This window comes from Stegostoma tigrinum, chromosome 9 (assembly GCF_030684315.1).
Source record: "Stegostoma tigrinum isolate sSteTig4 chromosome 9, sSteTig4.hap1, whole genome shotgun sequence".
NCBI classification, from domain to species: Eukaryota; Metazoa; Chordata; class Chondrichthyes; order Orectolobiformes; family Stegostomatidae; genus Stegostoma; species Stegostoma tigrinum.
In genome coordinates, this window is record NC_081362.1 from 83995095 (window position 1) to 84015530 (window position 20436).

Sequence of the window (20436 nt, forward strand, 5' to 3'; positions counted from 1 at the left end):
CACCTCTGTCTTGAATATACTTAATGACTGAACCTCCACAGCCCTCTGGGATAGTGTACCATAAAAAATTCACCACCCTAGGAATGAAGATGTTCCTTCAGCTTTAAATGGTTTACCTCTTATTTTGCGCTGTACCTGTTTCTATAACCTCCCCCCCCCAACCCTATCAATTCTTTCTGGAGACATCCTTTCCTTCATGAAATTTGTAAGCTCTAATGACCTGCTGTACACATAAACTATAGAGAATACATGCTTGGTCTCCTCAATCCCACCTCATAGGGTAATCCCAACATCCGAGGAATTAGTCTGATAAACTTCCACTGAACTCCACCAAAGGAGACCAAATTGTACACAATATGCCTAGGTATAGGTCTGTCACCAAGGTTTGTGTACAATTGAAGCAAGATATCTTTATTCCTGTACTCAAACTCTCTCGCGGTAAAAGACCAACATACCATTCACCTTTATAATTGCTTTCTGCACCTGCCTTTTAGTTTTCAGTAACCTATGAACAAGGACATCCAAGCCCCTTTGACTGTCAACATTTCCAATCTTTCACCATTTTTTCTCCCAAAATAGTTAGCTACAATTTTTCATGTTATATTCCATGTTTATGCCCTATCATTTAGCCTGTTTAAATCCCTTGAAGCCTTTGATCAGCCATGGTCATGTTCAATGGCAGAGCAGGCTCAAAGGGCCAAATGGACCACTCCTGTTGCTATCTTCAATGTTTTTAGGTTTCTCCTCTCCTCTCATCTCACATGCCACATAGTTTTGTATCATCAGCAAACTTGGAAATATTACATTTGGTCCAAAATCCTTGAATCATTGTGTATATATGTAGCGGGAGCCCAAATCCTTATCCACTAATTAACTTCTTTTCTTCAAATCTGTCATCATGAAAAATAAAACCTGAAACTATAACAAATGCCATAAGTATTACATGACTACAGTTCATGTTTGTAATCAGACATCGTAAGAAGTGTTGGAACAGGCATAACTTATTTTTTCTCGTATGTTTTCTGTTTCTTTTAAATAGTTTAGAAAAAAGATATAATTACTGAGATTAAATGCTTTGCAAAGTATTTTTGTTGATTTTGGGGCTCCTTCACTTGGTGTAATGCTATTTCTGTACAGCCTCTCATTTTAAGCACCGTACCAAGTCTACCAAGGATTGGTGATTACTACAGTATTTTAAAATTTAACTTAACCTTGTTGCATAAGTTGAAAATTTATCAGGCAGCTGTCATTTACAAAAGTAACACTGTCACTTCTGTCATGTTAGACATAATGTGCTTGCTTCTTCATGCTTGTTTATGTAGTCACACTCCACATTTCTTTTAATAAGTCTGTGATTGGAAATACAATTTGTACATTGAAGCCCATTTACAAATCTTTTCTGAGCAAGCTTATACTTTGAATTTGCAGTTACTGCCCATTTGAGTATTGTCATTCTTAGAAAATTAAACTACCTCTCCCATATTGGAAATCTGTTTTGGGAAGGGCAAAGTATTTTCATTCAAGTACAGGAGTAGCATAAATTGAATGAGATTGAAGTCTTATGAGCTGGTTGTTTTACTTACAGACAGTCTGTAGAGATCTTTACACATAACTCTGATCCAAATTTAACATATTTTGGCAAACTTGTAATTCATTAATCAAGATTCAACTACAGCCCAATTAAGGATATAATAATCTACTCCATCATATGTATTCTGTTCAGGCTGATTAGAATACATACACTTTTCAATCATATTTTTTTCTTTTAAAAAACTTTCGTAAAGAAACTAATAAGAAGAAAAATTAAATGCATTGTAAAGTTCACATATTTGTTACAAGTTGGCCATTCTGTACATCTGCAATTAATATTAATCGATCAGTTATTTTAGTACTTGTTAAAATTTGATGTATTTTCTTCAAATAAGTTTTATTAATCTTTACATAAATTGGCCCAAACATAATTAGAATTTAGTGAAGTGTAATTAAATCCCACTTGCAGAATTGACATCAATTTTGATACAAGATCCATAAATACTGCTATGTTTTCATCTTTAACAACACAATTAATATTATCAGATGGGTAACCTTGAGACTTGCTTTAAATACATAGTCATGTTCAGTCGGCTGATCAGCTGGGGTTATTTTCCCTAAAGCACTGGAGGCTGTGGAGTGATCTTGTAGAAGTTTATAAAACCATGAGGGTCATGGATAGGGTGAACAGCCACAGTCTTTTCCCCAGGATAAGGGACTCCAAAACTAGAGGGCATAGGTTTAGGGTGAGAGGGAAAAGATTTAAAAGAGACATAAGGGGCAACATTTTCATGCAGAGGGTGATGTGTATATGGAATGAGCTGCCAGAGGAAGTGTTGGAGGCTGGTACAATTACAACATTTAAAAGACATCCAAATGGGTACCTGAAGAGGAAGGGTTTTGGGGGATATGGGCCAAATGCTGGCAAATAGGACTGGATTATTTTAGGATATCTGTTCGGCATGGACAAGTTGGACCATGCTGCACAGCTCTATGACTTTATGAGTCTGTAACTGTATGGAATATCATAGGTGTAGCCATAAGAAATAAAAAGATAGAACTTACATTTATGATTCATATTTTTGTTATTAAATCTTAATTGTAGATATTTCAGATGTTGCTTCACTGTTCTCCCGTTTAGATTAAAGCAATTATGAGCTGGTATTTGCATACAAAGAACAAAGAGTGGTACAGCATAGGAACAGGCGTTTTGGCCCACCAAACCAGCCCTGACACAAAATGTTTTTCTGAAATGAAAATCTCTTGCTCCTACATGGTCTTGCCTCAATTCCCTGTCTATTCATATATCTCTCAGGATGCCTGTTAAACGTTGCTATTGTACCCGTTTCTACATCTTCCTCTAGCAGTCCATTCCAGGCACTTACCACCCTCTGCTTCTTTCTGAGAGGACACACTGTATCTTGATAGACCAGAAACAGGCCATCCCCTGAAATCAATGATCTCAGGGCAGAGATCCTGTCCACTGCAAAACTGTTCTATACACAGCAGCACCACAACAGAAGCAGTGAGTTCTGCTGGAACCACTCCCACCCAAGACCTTGGATTGAGGAGAAGCCCAGGCATGAATGATTGATGGCAGACAGGAGATCGCAGGCTGGGATCATCGGAGGGCTAAAACAGTCAGCAACAAAAGCTATGGTTTGGCTTTCATTGGTCCTGCTCCCTTCCCAATGCTGGGCCCCTAAATCAGGCACTGTGGCTTTGAATAAGGGACCTTTTCCATCCTTATTACAAGTGCATTTTCATGCTTCCCATATGGCAAGTTCCCCGCCCACTGTGGCTTAATATCTGTGACCTCAGGATGGGCCCCTTAAGTGGCCATTAATTACCATTGAGATGGAAAGGCTGTCCATAGCATGAATACTCTATCTGGGGGCAGGAAAGTGGCATGATTCCCAACCTCTGTGTTCCTGTCTTCCTAAATACATCTGCTACCCATACCCCACTATCCAACTCTAAGTCTACCACCATGGGAGGGCACAAGATTCTGTCCATTTGCACAAGTGCACTCATTGTAAGCAGTTATGTCTCATCTATACAATTTACACTTCCCCTAATTCTATGAATATTTTGTAAATCCATGCAAGTCTAAACTCCAGTTACCTATCTCCATAGGATACTTAAGCTTATTTTAAAACCAGCAACTGAATGAAATAAGATAACAAAGTGTGGAGCTGGATGAACACAGCAGGCCAAGCAGCATCTTAGGAGCACAAAAGCTGATGTTTCGGGCCTAGACCCCCGAAACGTCACCTTTGTGTTCCTAAGATGCTGTTTGGCCTGCTGTGTTCATCCAGCTCCACACTTTGTTATCTTGGATTCTCCAGCATCTGCAGTTCCCATTATCTCTAGAACTGAATGAAATAAATTCAGTTTTCACTTTAAGTTTCATCAACATTTTTTATGGAATAAAGATTTAATTTTGTCTTTATTCAGTTTCACATTCCACTTCATTCAGTACATTTTATAGAACAGATTGTAATTAAAATGTTTTTTTTAACTCATTTAGAAAAATATGTCACCACTGTTTAAAATTCTTGCAACCTTGTGGTTTACCTCATACTGGAATCATATTCACTCAGTCCTGTTTCTGTCAAAATGGTCAAAATGCAGTCAATTTATTTGTGAAGCTTTTCACCCTAGAATGAACTGATATGATCACTATACTGTTAAGCGTTTGAGCTGGTTGATTTCCTGGAATAACTCATTCTAGTCAAATGATATACAGATAGCCGCTACAACTTTATATGCCAACAGATGCTGCATTTAATTCATCACATTGGTATGTATTTTTATAGTATTTGTCAATTGTCAATTGGTCCATTGGTCCTCGCATTTTAAAAAAAAGGCAAATTTTCTTTGGAGTAGGATAGCATGTGTACCATTTTTATCATGATACTGTCATGTGCACATGACGTGATGCACTTTGATGTATCACCACATCATGCAAGTATATAAAGACATAAACATTAATTACCAAACATTCTTTCAAGAAGACAGTGCTCATTTAATGAATTGATGCTTTCTAATCTGTCATCTACATGACAGAACTAGAATTGTTGTAGTAGAGATGGAACCGTAACAGACAAGAAAGTGAAGGCCTCCTTCTGTGTCAAGGTTTGTGTGAATCATCTTCTCTTTATCTCTTCATTTTCGACTATGTACGTTTTTAATTAAAAATACTGAGCACTAATGAATCTGATCACTTGCATCATTCATATCGTGAAATTGCGGATCCTAGAAGCTTCATCTGGTGTAAACTCTATACTTAAAATATACACAGGAAGCCTTTAGATCATGATGGTTATCCTATCTTAGTGAGTCTAGAGTTGCTCTGCTATCCGCTCTGAGATTAACGTTTTGGAACAGCTGTAAAACTTAAATTATACTGATATACACTACTATTTCTCACTTTTACATGATCTACTGTGCAAGACGCAATACAGAAACTCAATTGCATGGCTGTTATTCAGCTTAAACTGAAAATTATTTCAGTTTTTACTTTAGATCATTCTTCATTATCTTTCATTACTAAAGCTCAGACAAATCTAATCCGGTGAAGTTTTTCCATTTCCATGTATGGCCCATTCAATTTATGTTGGTTTGCCAAAATCTGCATAATATTCATTGTTCTTCCATGTGAAAATGTAGGTCACCTAATTACTGAACGATGGCTCTTGTAATGAATGACAGAGCGTTTACCATTGGTGATTTACTAACTAATAAAGCACGTCCTTTGGGGATGAATTGTTCTTGGTCTAAAACTATGACTTCTTTCTTTACAACTGTCATGGCTCTCGTAGAAGAGAAATTTGTAAATTAGATACATGACATTGCCCAAGTTCTTTCTTAGTATAGTGCCTTCTAATTAGTGATATGGCAATGGTGCAACCAAGGCTGCCTGCAAATAATTGTTCTTCATTCTAAAACTATTGGAATTAATTCAAATCTAAGTAAAATATATCAATCCTTATTGTTCAAAGCATATTAACCAATATTAGCCATAAGTCTTTCACATATTCATACTGCATTCCTTTTACCTACCAGAGCACAATCCATTAAGACTTGATTTATGAATGCCAGCAATTTTAATATCTGGAATTTTCTCTGGATCTTAGGGAAAATAGCACTTTTCCAATGAGGATCCATATGCATCTGTGAATAATTCCATGGGAAACAATGGGCTAAGTCTTAACTGCCAAGAAGAAGCAGGTTTGGATGTGGGCAGGCGTTAAATCCCCAGGAATTGATGTTGAAACCGGATCCTAACATGATCCGACTCTCAACAGAGTTTCCTTAAGGTGGAATTGAAAATGAGCCAGAACCTTTTTGGATCTATTGGGTAAGTAATTAAGGTAGTTAAAAGTTAAGAACCATTTCAACCTTTAAATATATATTAGTAGCCAATGCACTTGTAGCCGGCAATTTTGAAGAATCACTAAAGTGAGTGCACAGCTGGAAATACAAGCTGGAAAAGTTTTAACCAGTTTTATTGAAGAGCCCCAGCCCTTGGAAGGCACTTAACTTCTCAGCATTTACCTCATCCCCACCTGCACTTCCCTGTTGCTTGCTTTCACTATGGAAAGGGAGCAGCTTGTGGAACTGCGCCTTACACTTCCTTTGAGTCCCTCTGGAGGTTAGGCTGTCATGGCAGCTAACTTCTGGATCCTCTTTATTGGTGCAGCAGGTGACTCATGCCAGTGCCAACTCTTTCAAAGCTTAAATTAAGAAAGCATCTTCATGAGTTGAGAAGCTCCACTATAAAGTATAATGTGATTGCTCCTAAACTGAGAAAGGAAGGGGGACACCGGGCCTCCTTCGAGTACTGGTCCTTCTGCCTTCTGCTACCTGGCACCTAAGCAGGTCTTCTCTGGCCCAGAGACAAGTCGAAACCAAGGAACCAAACTGGCTGGTGAAGCTTTTTTTAGCTGATCCGAGCCTCAGCTGGTGCTGAAAATCCAGCTTTACATATTCTTACTCCCCTTAATATTTCCTGTTTTAATGCTGTAGCTATCAAAATAATTTCTTCACTAATGCCTTTTATGTGTGGTGTGTAATAAAATTACATTATTTGAAAATAACATTACAAAATGAGCTGATGCATATATCCTGGAATTTTGTTGCTCATTGTTTTAAACAACTGGTGTTCAAGCCTAATTTTCAGGAAAGCAACTTAGTAGCAAGTGCACTGGGAGTTATTTGATGAAATTTTTACAAGTGGAACATTTATGGCTTCAGAAGGACCGATGGTCAGAGGCCAAAATTCAGTTCAGAAGAATAGTTTCATTTCAGCAGAAGGGGAGTTTAGTTTGTAGAAATTGGGAGTGTTGAAATAAATCTCCATGCAGTTTGAATTGAAAACAATTATCCAGGCTATCGGAATTGAAAAGAAATACTAAGATGTTCATCAGTTTGTAGAGGAGGGCTGGACAGAGTCAGTGCATGTGTCAATATTTACATATCTCTGGGAAAGACAGAGCGTATTGCATTTGCTGAATGTGCAGAAGGTTAATTGAATAAAAAGTCTTAAAGGGAAGTCAGGTATGGTATTTTACTAGGCTTCAGTGACTGTAAAAGATATTGCTGGGAAAGGGTTCAATTCCTTTACTTTCTCTGTTGTTTATTTTAGGATCTTACTAAGTTGTCTTTTTAAAATTTTGTATCATAAATTTGTGTTTTGTTAAAAGAACATTAGAAGCCTCACATGAGTATGTTCAATGACTGATCACATTGGTAATCAAACTGCAGAAATAAAACTTACAACCTATCAGGGCAAGTTTTACACCAGGATCTGACTAACACAATGTTATCATCAGCTGGGATCGAAACAAACTCTATACCTAACATACCCATTGGTCCAACTAGCCCATACCGACCATAATCCCAAACTAAATGAGTCCTACCTGCCTGCACTTCGTCCATATCCCTTCAAATGTTTTTTATTCATGTATTTGTCCTAATGTCTTTTAAACATTGTTAAGTGGCATCCACCACTCCAGTCCACGCATGAGCCACTCTCTATGTAAAAGTAAATTGCCCCTCATGTCTTTTTTAAATCTTTCTCCTCTCACTTTATGCCCTCTCGTCTTGAAATCCCTCACCCTAGGAAAAAGACACCTGCCATTCACCCTACCTCTATCTCATGATTTTATAAACCTATATAAGATCACCCCTTAACCACCTACACCCTAGTGAAAAATATCTCAACCAATCAAACCACTTCTTATAACTGAAACCCTCCATTCCCAGCAATATCCTGTTAAATCTCTTCTGAACCCTGTCTAGCTTAATAATATCCTTCCAATAACAGGGTGACCAAAACCGCAGATAGAACTCCAGAAGAGGCATCACCAACGTCATGACATCCCAACTCCTATGCTCAAAGGCAAGTATGCTAAATGCTTTCTTAATTACCCTGTCTACGTGTGATGCAAACTTCAAAGAACTGTGTACCTAAACTCCTAGGTCTCTGTTCTCAGCACTATTCAAGGCCTTACTTTTAATTGCGCTTGTTTGTTTTACCAAACTGCAATGCCACACATTTATGCAAATTAAACTCTATTTGCCACCCCTCAGCCCTTTGACCAATTGATCACTTTGCAATCTTAAATAATATTCTTCACTGTCCCCTATACCACCAATTTTGGTGTCATCCGCACCAAATGCCTTCTATATTCTCATCTAAATCACATATACAGATGATAAACAAAAGTAGATCCAGCACCAATCCCTATGGAAAAGGCCTCCTATCTGAAAAACGATCCTCCACCAACACTCTCTGTCTCATGCATTCGTCAATTTTGTATCCATTTGTCAAGGTCACCTTGAATCCCATGTGATCTAACTTTATTAATTTGTCTACCATGTGGAACCTTATGTGGAGACTTTACTGAAGTCCAAGTAAACAATGTCTACCGGTCAGCCATCATCAATCTTCTTGGTTACTTCCTCAAAAAACTCAATCAAGCTTGTGAAACATGATTTTCCTCACACAAAACCAGACTGAATATCTCTAATCATTCCTTGCCTTTCCAAATGCATATAAATTCTATCTTTCAGAATCCTCCAACAACCTACCTACCAAGAAAATCAGACTCACAGGTCTGTAGTTCTCAGGCTTCTCTTCACATTTCTTCTTAAACAAAGTCGCAGTGTTAGTCTCTCACTAGTTATCCAGCACCTCACCCATAGTTACTTACGATACAAATATTTGAGACCAAAAGACACAGGAGCAGAAGTTAGGCCATTCAGCCCATCAAGTCCGCTGCATCATTCCATCATGGCTGATAAGTATCTCAACCCAATTCTCCTGCTTTCTCCCCGTAACCTCGGTCCCCTTGACAATCGAGAACCTATCTATCTCTGTCTTAAATATACTCAATAACCTGGCCTTCTGAATTCCATAGATTCACCACTCTGGCTAAAGAAGTTTCTCCTTAACTCTGTTCTAAAGGTCTTCCCTTTACTGTAAGGCTGTACACTTGGGTCCTAGTCTCTCCTACCAATGGAAACATGTTTCCAACATCTACCTTGTCCAAGCCATTCGGTATTCTGCAAATTTCAATTAGATCCTCACTCATCCTTCTAACCACCATCAAGTATGGACCCAGAGACCTCAAACATTCCTTATATGTTAAGCTTTTCCTTCCTGGGACCATTCTCGTGAACGTCCTCTGTACCCCGTCCAGAGCCAGTACATCTTTCCTGAGATACGGGGCCCAAAACTGCACTCAATACTCCAAATGTAGCTTGACCGGAGTCTTCTGAAGCCTCAGAAGGCACATGCCTGCTTTTATATTCAAGTTCTGTCAAAATAAATGGCAAAGTTGCATTTGCCTTCCTAACTACTAACTCAACCTGCAAGTTTATTTTGAGAGAATCCTGGATTAGAACTCCCAAGTCTCTTTGCACTTCAGACTTCTGAATTTTCTCCTATTTAGAAAATAGTCCATATCTGTATTCTTCTTACCAAAGTGCATGACCTCACACTTTCCCACGTTGTACTCCATCTGCCACTTCTTTGCCTACTCTCCTAACCTATTCAAATCCTTCTGCAGCCTCCCCACATCCTCAGTACTACTTGTCCCTCTACGTACCTTTGTATCATCTGCATACTTAGCCAGAATACCCTCAGTTCTTTCATCTAGATCATTAGTATATGAAGTGAAAAGTTGTGGTCCCAACACTGGTCCTTGTGCAACACCACTTGCCACCAGCTGCCATTCTGAGAAAGACCCTTTTAACCCCACTGTCTGCTTTCTGCCAGACAGCCAGTCTTCTATCCATGCCAGTATTTTGCCTCTAACACCACGGGCCCTTATCTTAATCTTTCTGCAAGATGCCCCGCAATTTCCTTCCTAACTTCCCACAAAGTCCTGGGATACAGTAAATCAAATCCCAGAGATTTATCCACCTTTATATTTTCTAAGACTTGTGGCACTTCCTCTTCTGTAATGTGAACTGTTTTCAAAATAGCAACATTTATTTCCCTGAGTTCTCTAGCCTCCATTTCTTTCTCCACAATAAAAATTGACACAAATTCAATTAATATCTCTCCCATCAATTAGGCTCAGCACAAAAGACAACCTCTTTAATCTTTAAGGGGTCCTACCCTCTCTCCAGTTGCTCTGTTGCTCTTAATTTACTTGTAGAATCTCTTTGGATTATCCTTAACCTTATATAGCAGAGCTATCTCATATCTCCTCTTTGCCTTCTTGATGTCCCTCTTAAGAATGCCCCTACACTCTTTATACTAGTCAAGAGATTCATTGGAACCCAGTTGTCTATATCTATTTTTTTTTGTTCTTGACTAGAACCTCAATATCTTTGTTTATTCTCTAATTTTACCAGCCTTACCTTTCACTTTAACAGGAACATAATGACTGTGAACTCTCATTTATTTCTTCGGCTAGATTGCATTTATTGTATCTCAAATGTTAATCTTCGTTGGACCTAACAGCTGCACCCATGGCATTTTGTTTTGATTAAATTCAGCAGTGTGATTTTATTTTAAAGGAAGACTGTTTGCATAGAATTATAGAATCCCTTCAGCATGGAAGCAGGCCATTTAGCTCATCAAGTCCACACCAACCCTTGGAAGAACAGATCATGACAGGGAACATGTAGAAAGATATTTCTTCTTGTTGGAGAGTCTTGAGGTTACTGTTTAAAAATAAGGGGTCATCCATTTGTTTCTCTTTGTTTGTCACAGAAGGCCATAAGTTTTTAGAACTCTCTTCCTCAAAAGGTGAACGCAAAGTCTTTTAATAAAGTTACGACAGAGGTAGATAGATTATTCATGAACAAGGAGAAAAGGTTGTTGGGTTGAAAGGTAGGAATATGGAGTGATCAAATAAGCCATTATCTTGTTGCACGGTGGAGCGAGTTTGAGGAGCTGAGTGATCCATCCCTGCCCTGAATTCAAATGTTCAAATGTACGCCCATCACCAGACTTAATATGAAAAAGGGAAAATTGCAGCCATTTTTTTTAAGTACAAAGGAACTGGAAAGCAACTTAGATTTACTCTTCTGGGTATGTTTATACAAATGTGTCCCCCCTTAAGGTTCCAAAATCCAATTATTTGTCTGTGAGTACTGAATAAGTTCACAGTTAATAAATTGTGGATTTACTGGATCTGGTGTTTTGAGTTATTAAATAATATTTTGGGGTATGACAAAGAAATTTGAGACAAATTATGTTTCCCAGCTGTGTCACAGACACAAGACTGATTTAGTTGGGAGAATGATTGATTTTTAGTGTAAGTCTGAAATCATTCAATGAGAAAAAAATTATTTCTTTTCTGTACCCTCACACATGCAATTTATCCCCTATGGATATTGGTTATTAGAAACATTAGGAAACTAATCTAAATTTCTTTCCATGGCCTAATTCCTGGGATTGAATTTAATAGTCTCCATGAAGCAACTGAGGTGGTGGACAGCTTTTAATCAGGAAGGAGGGTCAGGTAGGGACCCTACTATCTTCTGTCATTTCCCAGGTTAAGTTGGGGCAGGTTGATTCAGGCCCTCAATTAATTAATACTAATTTACAGAGTTCAATGTAGGACTGACTGTGCAGGAATCCTAAAAAGAAAAATTATGCCAGTGGTACCTGTGGGCTCCCAGATGATAGGGTTGTCAGTGGAGTTCCATTCAAAAGCATTCAGTGTCTTAGTAAACTGACATCGGGATTTTGGAGGGCCATTGAGAGAGATCACTGGTATCAACGCCCCAACCCCCAATGGAAATCCCATTCTGCCATCACTCACCTGTGACCTAGATCAATTATCAATCATTATGACTTCATGCATTACTAGCAGAAACCAGTTTGTGGTATTGTTGGCCTCTGATTATCCAATACTTCCCAGGGGCAGGATTTTTTCCCAAGGCTCTTGATGCCAGGAATGGTCGGTCACTGTCCAGCTAAGATTAGATTAGATTCCCTACAGTGTGGAAACAGGCCCTTTGGCCCAACAAGTCCACACCGCCCCTTGTAGAATCCCACCCAGACCCATCCCCCTATCACCCACACACCCCTGAACACTACAGGCAATTTAGCATGGTAAGTCTCTGATCGGCATTTAATACAGCAATCTTTCCCCAATTTGGGTGATGTGGGACTTTCATCAGATCTCCAGCCAGCGGTCAGACCTCAGTTGTTTCCATTAAATATTTTCCTGGGGTAGAGCTTGAACCCACGGCTTCTAGTTCAGAGGATAAGTACTACTGTCTGGACAATAAGATACCTGAGAAAAAGTACATTTGGTTTTTAAAAAAATCTAGATTTTTAGAAAATCTTTCAAAAGATTGAAGCAAGCTAGGGCAGAGTCAGTGATTTGGTTCCTTGCATCCTCATCCTTATTTGGTCCTACCAGAGCCCAGTTCTGTTAAATACTTTTCTTCGGCATTGTTGTGGGTGTGGCCCGGAATTCCAATGGGGTTTGGGTCCTCGAGCCGAGAGCTATGAAATGTATTAAGTGGACTTTGTCTTAAATTCTCTTTGTTTTAAATTTCATTTTTTTCTTTTGCTATTGTATTATTGCGGACGGACTGTTATTCTGAACTTTTTATTACTATAACTTGGTACTTATAAAGGTCTGTGATGCTGGTCTTTTTTTATTTTTCTAATTTTTTTAGTTCAGAATTTGTACTCAAGAATCTGTGTCTAGACACCTTTGTACCTAAAAATAATATCATAAAAGGAAACTTGTAAACTTTTCACTGTACTGGAGTGTACACATGACAATAAAGCTAATTCAGTTCAACCCAGTTCAAATATTTATTCAGCGATAGTAGGAACTGCAGATGCTGGAGAATCTGAGATAACAAGGTGTAGAGCTGGATGAACACAGTAGGCCAAGCAGCGTCTGAGGAGCAGGAAGGCTGATGTTTCGGGCCGAGACCCTTCTTTCGGTCTAGGCCCGAAACATCAGCCTTCCTGCTCCTCGGATGCTGCTTGCCCTGCTGTGTTCATCCAAATATTTATTCATACCTGGGATAGCATATTATAATTGAATGCCTATGAGAAAGTGTAGCCTTTTCTGAATTTGGTTCTGAATTTGACCTATACTATTTAAATACTGTGTGTAAGAATTTGCTATTTTGGTCCAGATTTCAAGGCAGATGGGAGGGACAGAAATCTTTAAACATTGAAGGACTATCCATTTCTTAAGGTCTGCTTAGCACCTGCTGAAGAAAGCGATTGACAGTGTTTTGGTGGGGGGATAGTATAAAGCTGGTAATATGCAGGAAGCATGGAGTATGTCACATCTAAACTTTGCTATCTTTTCAGTGAGGGTCTTTGATAGAGGCTATATATGCCATTTCCAATGTGATTGACTCCTGTGCCAGGGACAATGGAATATCTACATAATGGACAGAAGTCACGTATCCCTTTAATTGTGACCTATTCAAAGGGGGACCGAAAGCCTAGGCCACCATTCTTTCGTCTAATTTGTGAGCAAATCTACAATTGATCTTTACTTGATTAAGCTTGCAGACAGAATTTGCTTTAGGGAACTAATAGACTGTACTGATAGCTTCACACAAATTAACTGGTAATGGTGGCAGTATGAATTTCATGGCATGCTAGAGGACTAAAACAAAAACTTTTTATTCTTGTTACTGTTAGACCAACTCCTAGATCTTCAATTTTTTGTCATAAGAGGGGGTGGGAAACCTGCTGATGGGTGTACATTGAATATTTACATAGTGCCTTTCAGATAACTTTAAAATCACTTCCATATCAAAATCTAAGTCTGATTTCAGAGCATTACAGAATGGATTTCAACTAGCTTTAGTAGTCAAAGTTATCATTGTCAAAACAAACATTAGTTTAAAACATAATTAACTATACTTTCAATGGCAGTGTCATTGCTGGGAATTTTTAGATCTCTTGAGCCATGGATAACTGTTTACAAATTATCAGAACTGCAAGGTTTATGGAATGAAATACTGTTATATATGTATCCAATTTCCCTCTTAGAATCTGTACAGATAGGGGTTGTTTTGTTCAAAAATAAGTGAAATGCTCGTTCTTAATTCATTATTTCTGTCTTGTTAACAAAATAGTGGATCACATAACTCTAAATATGTTTGTTTCAGGACTGAAACTACAATATGGGTATGGGGAACCCAATTGTGAAGCAAGGCACTGATAATCCTTAAGCAGCTAATGAATCGTATAATTTGTATAGTCAAGTTAGCAAATGTAAGATGAATTGAACTTTTTCTTATTCATTCATCTGATGGAGTGTTGCTGAAAAGGCCAACATTTATTCCTTATCCTGAATTAGTATTGAGAAGGTCTTAAATTGCACATTGATATTCTGTCTTTGGCAAACAATTCCAACAATGAAGTATTGACTATCCTTGACTAGCACCTCTGGGTGGGCCATGTTGTTTGCATACATAACATGAAACTCCTGAAACCTGTGGTCCAGACCTTGAACTGAATAAAGGTGTCGACCATTGTAGATTCTCCCAGTCAGATGTAATTTATCTTGCACCTGATAGTATCAGTTTCTGTTTGAGGGAGATTTTGTGCAGAATTTTCCATATGTATTTACCTGTATACATAACGAAGAAGTCCTGGGAAGTGACAATAGCTGGATTGCGGAAATTATATAGTTTAGGCCAACGTAGGAAGGAGAGTGTACCTCAAATCAGGTACATTCCATGGGCTAGATCAACTTGTCTCAAACCACACTGATATATCATGGTTAAATTAACATTGACCTATATATCAAGATGTGGAGAACTATGAGTGGCGAACTCTTCTCACAGATGCACACAAATGCATTTGGTCAGTGAGCAAAGTTAAGAATTTATTTGGGAGACGCGCTCCAAAAGATATTGGATCTGTGGGTATTGTGCAAAGACTTTTTAAAAAATTCTGTCATGGGAAATAGGCATCAAAGTAAGGTAAGCATTTATTGCTCCTCCCTAACTTCCTTGAATTGTGTGGCTTGCTAGGCCAAGCCAAGAGACTAGTTGAATCAACCACCTTATTGTTGGTCTTGAATCACATGTGGCCAGACTAAGTAAGGATGGTCGATTTCCTCCTCAAGATAGTTTTCATAGTCTCCATTATGCTTCACTTTATTTTCCAAGTTTCATACATAGCCTTTTAAGTTCCACCAGCTGCAGTACTGGGTTTGAACTCATGTCCCCAGGCATTAACCTGAGCCTCTGATTATTAATCCAATAATGGTTCCACTACGCCACTATTTTCCTGTTATAAAAAGAAAATGTGTCATAATATCTTACATCCAGATTATTCATAAACTGTGCTACATCCCTGTGTGCATGTACATTATTTATGTAATAATGTCACAGCATCCAAATAGATAAGTTCCTTGTGCACTCACCCAGTCTGCAGTTAGATACACTCTCACAGATTCAGGAAGAAACACTCAGTACTCAGAGGGTGTGAACGATGAAGAGTACAGTTGCAAGAAGTTGAAGAAGTACTAGCAGGTGCAAGACAAATTTCAAACATGCACAAGGATTGATGCAGAACTTAATGGAACATTCCATTGAGATAAAGCCATTAGATTTGGACAGATCAGTCACTTGCTTCATAAACACTCCAATTCAAGGTAGGTTGATTCAGCAGTGTCACAACACTGATTGGACCAACATTTGACTGCAGTGCCATGTTACAATTCTGTGATTTCTGTCGCAAAGACCATAATGATGCTACTGTCGAGCCTTTCTTGTTAAAATTGCATCACCAACTGTGGAAAGAGAGGAATACAATTATCCATTTTAGAATAATTCTCTGCAATCAAGAAGATTGGATCCAGAGACCTCATTCGTGCCCAGTATTCTTGCATATGCTACTCAACTGGAATTCTTTGCCATCATTTCACCCTGACCATGAGCTGTCAGCAACCCTATTAATGGCAACTTTGCTGCCAATCCAGGTGCAGCAGTGTAAGAAAATTTAGAAGGAACAGGTTTTGTGCCTCCTTTGCAGCTAGCTAGTGCCAGTGTCTCATTTAGTAGCAATTCAGGCACACCATTTGCAAGATAGTCTGCACAGAAGGTGCCATCAAAACATCGTACTGAATCATACTGGTGCATCATATTACTGAAACATGTCATACAATGTGTAATATTAGTTTTTAACTTGGAAAATACTTTAAATATATATTGATAAAGATGGCAATTTTTTTAGAGCCTTGATTATCCTATGCAATTTAATTCAAAGTGGATTTGCAAGTTGACAGGGTGGTAAACAATGCATTTGGGATGCTTGCCTTCATTGATCAGTGCATTGAGTATAGGAGTTGGAATGTCATGTTGCGGCTGTATTTCCCATTGGCGATGGCCACTTTTGCAATACTGTGTTCAATTCTGGTCTTCCTTCTTTAAGAAAAATGTTATAGAAGTTTATAAAATCATGAGGGGCATGGATAGGGTGAATGCCAAATTCTTTTTCCCAGGGTAGGAAAGAGTGTGCTAGAGGCCATAGGTTTAAGATGAGAGGGGTATGATTTTAAAGGGACTTGAAGGTCAACTTTTTCATGCAGAAGGTGGTTCATGTTGGAGCAAGCTGCCAGAGCAGGCTGTGAAGGGCAGGTACAATTGCAACATCTAAAAGGCATCTGGATGGGTACATGAATAAGTAGGGTTTAGATAGAAAAAGGCCAAATGCTGGCAAATGGGGCTAGGTCAGGTTAGGATAACTGGTCGGCACAGATGAATTGGACTGAAGCGTATGTTTCTGTCCTGTATAACTCTATGACTATGATTTTGTAATTTTGTTATGAACAAAGCAACTTTCCTCATGCTAAAGAGGAATGATTATGTTTTTTAAAATCTTCTAAACTGTTTAATTGTTCCCAAATTTATATTTTAAGGAAATATTATGGGTTGTATATACTCCATGTTTTCACTCTGGGGCAAGAGGTTGAATTCATCCCAAAATGTTTCCTCACCGGGTTAGCTGTAAGGATTCTGCATAAATTGAGTTTATAATTGTAGCACCATGACATCAGTCACAGCTGCTTTAGACTATTAATCAGTATGGGTTTGTCCATTCCTTCCTTCTATAGTTCTGCAGAGTGAAATTCGAAAGCATGTTTGCATTTCAGATTTTAATGCATATGCCATGGGAGTTGCAGGGTTATAAGGTGGGGGAATGGACCTGGGTCTTGGGGGCTCTTTGATCCGACTGGCCTGTTTCCACATTGTAGGGATTCTATAAACATGTATAAGATACTGCTTCAGCCTCAACTGGAATTTTGCATCTGTTTCTGGGCATTGTGCTTTAGGAAGGATATGAAGGCATTAGATAATACACAAAAGAATACATGAGAATGGCTGTAGTGATAATGAACCCTCAGTTAATTAGCTTGGAGAAATTGAGATTATCTTCTTGGAGAAGTGAAGATTGAGCGGACATTGAATAGAGTACTAAAGATCATGAGAAGTCTGGACTGGACTTAGCAGATAAGGAGAAACTTCCCTTTTGTAGAAGAATCAAGAACACATGAGCACAGACTTAAGGAAATTGTCGAATGAAACAATGGAGACATGAAGAAACATTTTTCAATGCAAGTTATTAATCTCTGGAATGAACTGCCTGAGTTTAGCCAGCAATGCCCAAATCACATGAAAGAATTTAAAAAAGAGTGGAGAGTGTGGTGGATATAACTTCACTTGAGGCATTCAAGGAAATAGGATCGTTACCTGAAAAGGAAGAATGTACAGAATTACAGAGAGATGTTGTGGAACAACATGAGACAATTGCTCATGTGGAGAAGGTAGGTGGAGAGGTGTCAATGTGGACTTCACAAGCTTCAAAACCTCCCCTCCCCCAACCGCATCCCAAAACCAGCTTGTCCCTGCCTCCCTAACCTGCCCTTCCTCCCACGTATCATCTCCTCCCACCTCAAGCCCCACCCCCATCTCCTACCTACTAGCCTCATCCCACCCCCTTGACCTGACCATCCTCCTGGACTGACCTATCCCTCCCTATCTTCCCACCTACACCTACCTTTATAGGATCCATCCCCACCTCTTTGACCTGTCTGCCTTCTCTCCACCTATCTTCTATCTGCCTCCCACTCTCTCCCTATTTATTTCAGAGTCCCATTCCCCTCCTCCATTTCTGAAGAAGGGTCTAGGCCTGAAACGTCAGCTTTCCTGCTCCTCTGATGCTGCTTGGCCTGCTGTGTTCATCCAGCTCTGCACCTTGTTATCACAATATTCCAGGTGTGGTCTCACCAAGTACCTGTACAGTTGCAGCATAAATTCTTGCTTCTGTACTCAAATACCCTTGCAATAAAGATCAATGAAGCCAAATGGTATTATTGCTAGACTATTAATCCAGAGATCCAGCTAACATCCTAGGGATAGCACAATTTGAATTCAGCGAAAATCTAACCACTAATTTCATTTTCCATTTCTTGGCACACTGGCAACACAAGAAAAAACAAAATTCTGCTTAAATGATATGAGAGTTTCTGATTCTAACCTTTCAAACAGTAAGTTCCAGACGCCCACCACCTTAATACTGAAAATAATTCTCAAGTTTCCTCTTGGCCTTGTACTTCTCAACTTAAATCAATGGTCCCTGGTTATGGTCGATCCACTCATGGAAAAATGCCATCCTATCCGCCCTATCTATGTCCCTCAAAATCTTATACACCTGAACCTTCACTGCTCCACGGAAAGCAACCCCAGCCTGTCCAGTGTTTCCTTGTAGCTCAGACCCTCCAGCCTAGGCAGCATCGTGGTAAATTTCCTCTGCACCCTCTCTCATGCAATTCAACTCCTTCCTAAGATGTGATGACTGGAACTGCATGCATTCGTGGCCTAAACAGTATTTTATATGATGTCAGTATAACCTCCCCACTCATCCATTTCACACCTTGGTTTAAAAAAAAGGTTGCTATGTGATTTGTGTGTCCTGAATGCTTTCTTAACCACGTTATGTATCTACCCCGTGAACTTCAGGGATCTGTGGGTATGCGTACCAAGATCCTACTGATCTTCGGTATGTTGCAGGGTCCTACTATTCATAGGGTAATCCCTTTCCTGCGAGCTCACCCCAGTTACATTACCTCTTGAACAAAAACAGAAGTTGCTGGAAAAGCTGAGCAGGTCTGGCAGCATCTGTGAAGAAAAAAATCAGAGTTAATGTTTTGGCTCTGGTAACCCTTTCTCAGAACTTCTGAAGAAGGGTCACCGGACCTGAAACATTGACTCTAATTTTTCTTTCACATATGCTGCCTGACCTGCTCAGCTTTCCCAGCAACTTCTGTTTTTGTTCCTAATTTACAGCATCCGCAGTTACTTCGGTTTGGATTACCGCTTACTTTTCTGGGTTGAATTTTATTTGTCACTCCTCTGCCCATCTGACAAATCCAACTATATCCTCCTGCAGTTCATAGTCATCCTCCTCACTGTTCACCACCCTACCAATTTTGTGTCATCCAGGAACTTCTGGATTATACCCCCTATACCTCACTCCAAATTTTTGGTGTATATGCAAACTGCAAGGACCCACACATAAGATCTGTGGAACCCCAGTAAAAACAGATTTGCAGTCACAGAAACATCCTTCCCAGCCAATTCTGGATCCAATGTGCACTTTGTCTTATATCCCATGGGCTCAAACTTCCTTGACCAGTCTGCCATGAGGAACCTGATCAGAAGCCTTGCTAAAGTCCATGTAGACCACAGTCTTGTCAATATTCCTGGTTACTTCCACAAAACCTCAATTAAATTTGTCAAACATGACTTTCCCTTTCCAAATCCATGCTGACTGTCTCTGATTAATTCATATTTTTCTCTAGGCGCGGATAAATTCTGAGCCTCGGAGTTCTTTTTAATACCTTCCCCATCACTGGGGTTAGACAGTTGACCTGTAATTTCATGGTGTATCCCTTCTACCCATTCCTAATAATGAGACAATGTTAGCAGTGCTTCAATCCTCTGGTATCTTACCTGTGGCCAGAGAGGGTTTGAAAGTTACTGCAAGGACCATTGATATCTTCTCCCTTGCCTCGCTCAACAACCTGGGATACATTTCATCTCCAACTATGAATTTATACACATACAAGGCTACTACCTTAGAAGCGCAGCTTTTCAATTTCCTATCTTAGTCCCTAAAGTCTGCTTCCAGTGCCCCATTTTTCTTTCTTCTTCTGATATCATTGGTCCCACGATCTCTGACCAATCCCATTCAGAATGTCTTCCAGTGATTTCATGATGTTTTTGTAGTTCATGGAGGTGAGATAACCAGGCTGACACATGTATGTACCTCAGAAGAGTAAGGGATAAACATGGACCTGTCCATTCTGCAGTTCTGACATTTTGCTACAGCAGAAGCAGGCAAATATCAAGATGTGCTGCATTGTCAGAAATGCACTT

General features: G+C 39.2%; 1 protein-coding gene across 4 annotated transcripts in view; it reads left to right on the forward strand.

Annotated features, from left to right (window-relative positions):
- The window catches only part of sdccag8 (SHH signaling and ciliogenesis regulator sdccag8), a 328334-nt gene that overhangs the window by 262765 nt on the left and 45133 nt on the right, over window positions 1-20436 (forward strand). The gene's annotated exons all lie outside the window — the stretch shown is intronic.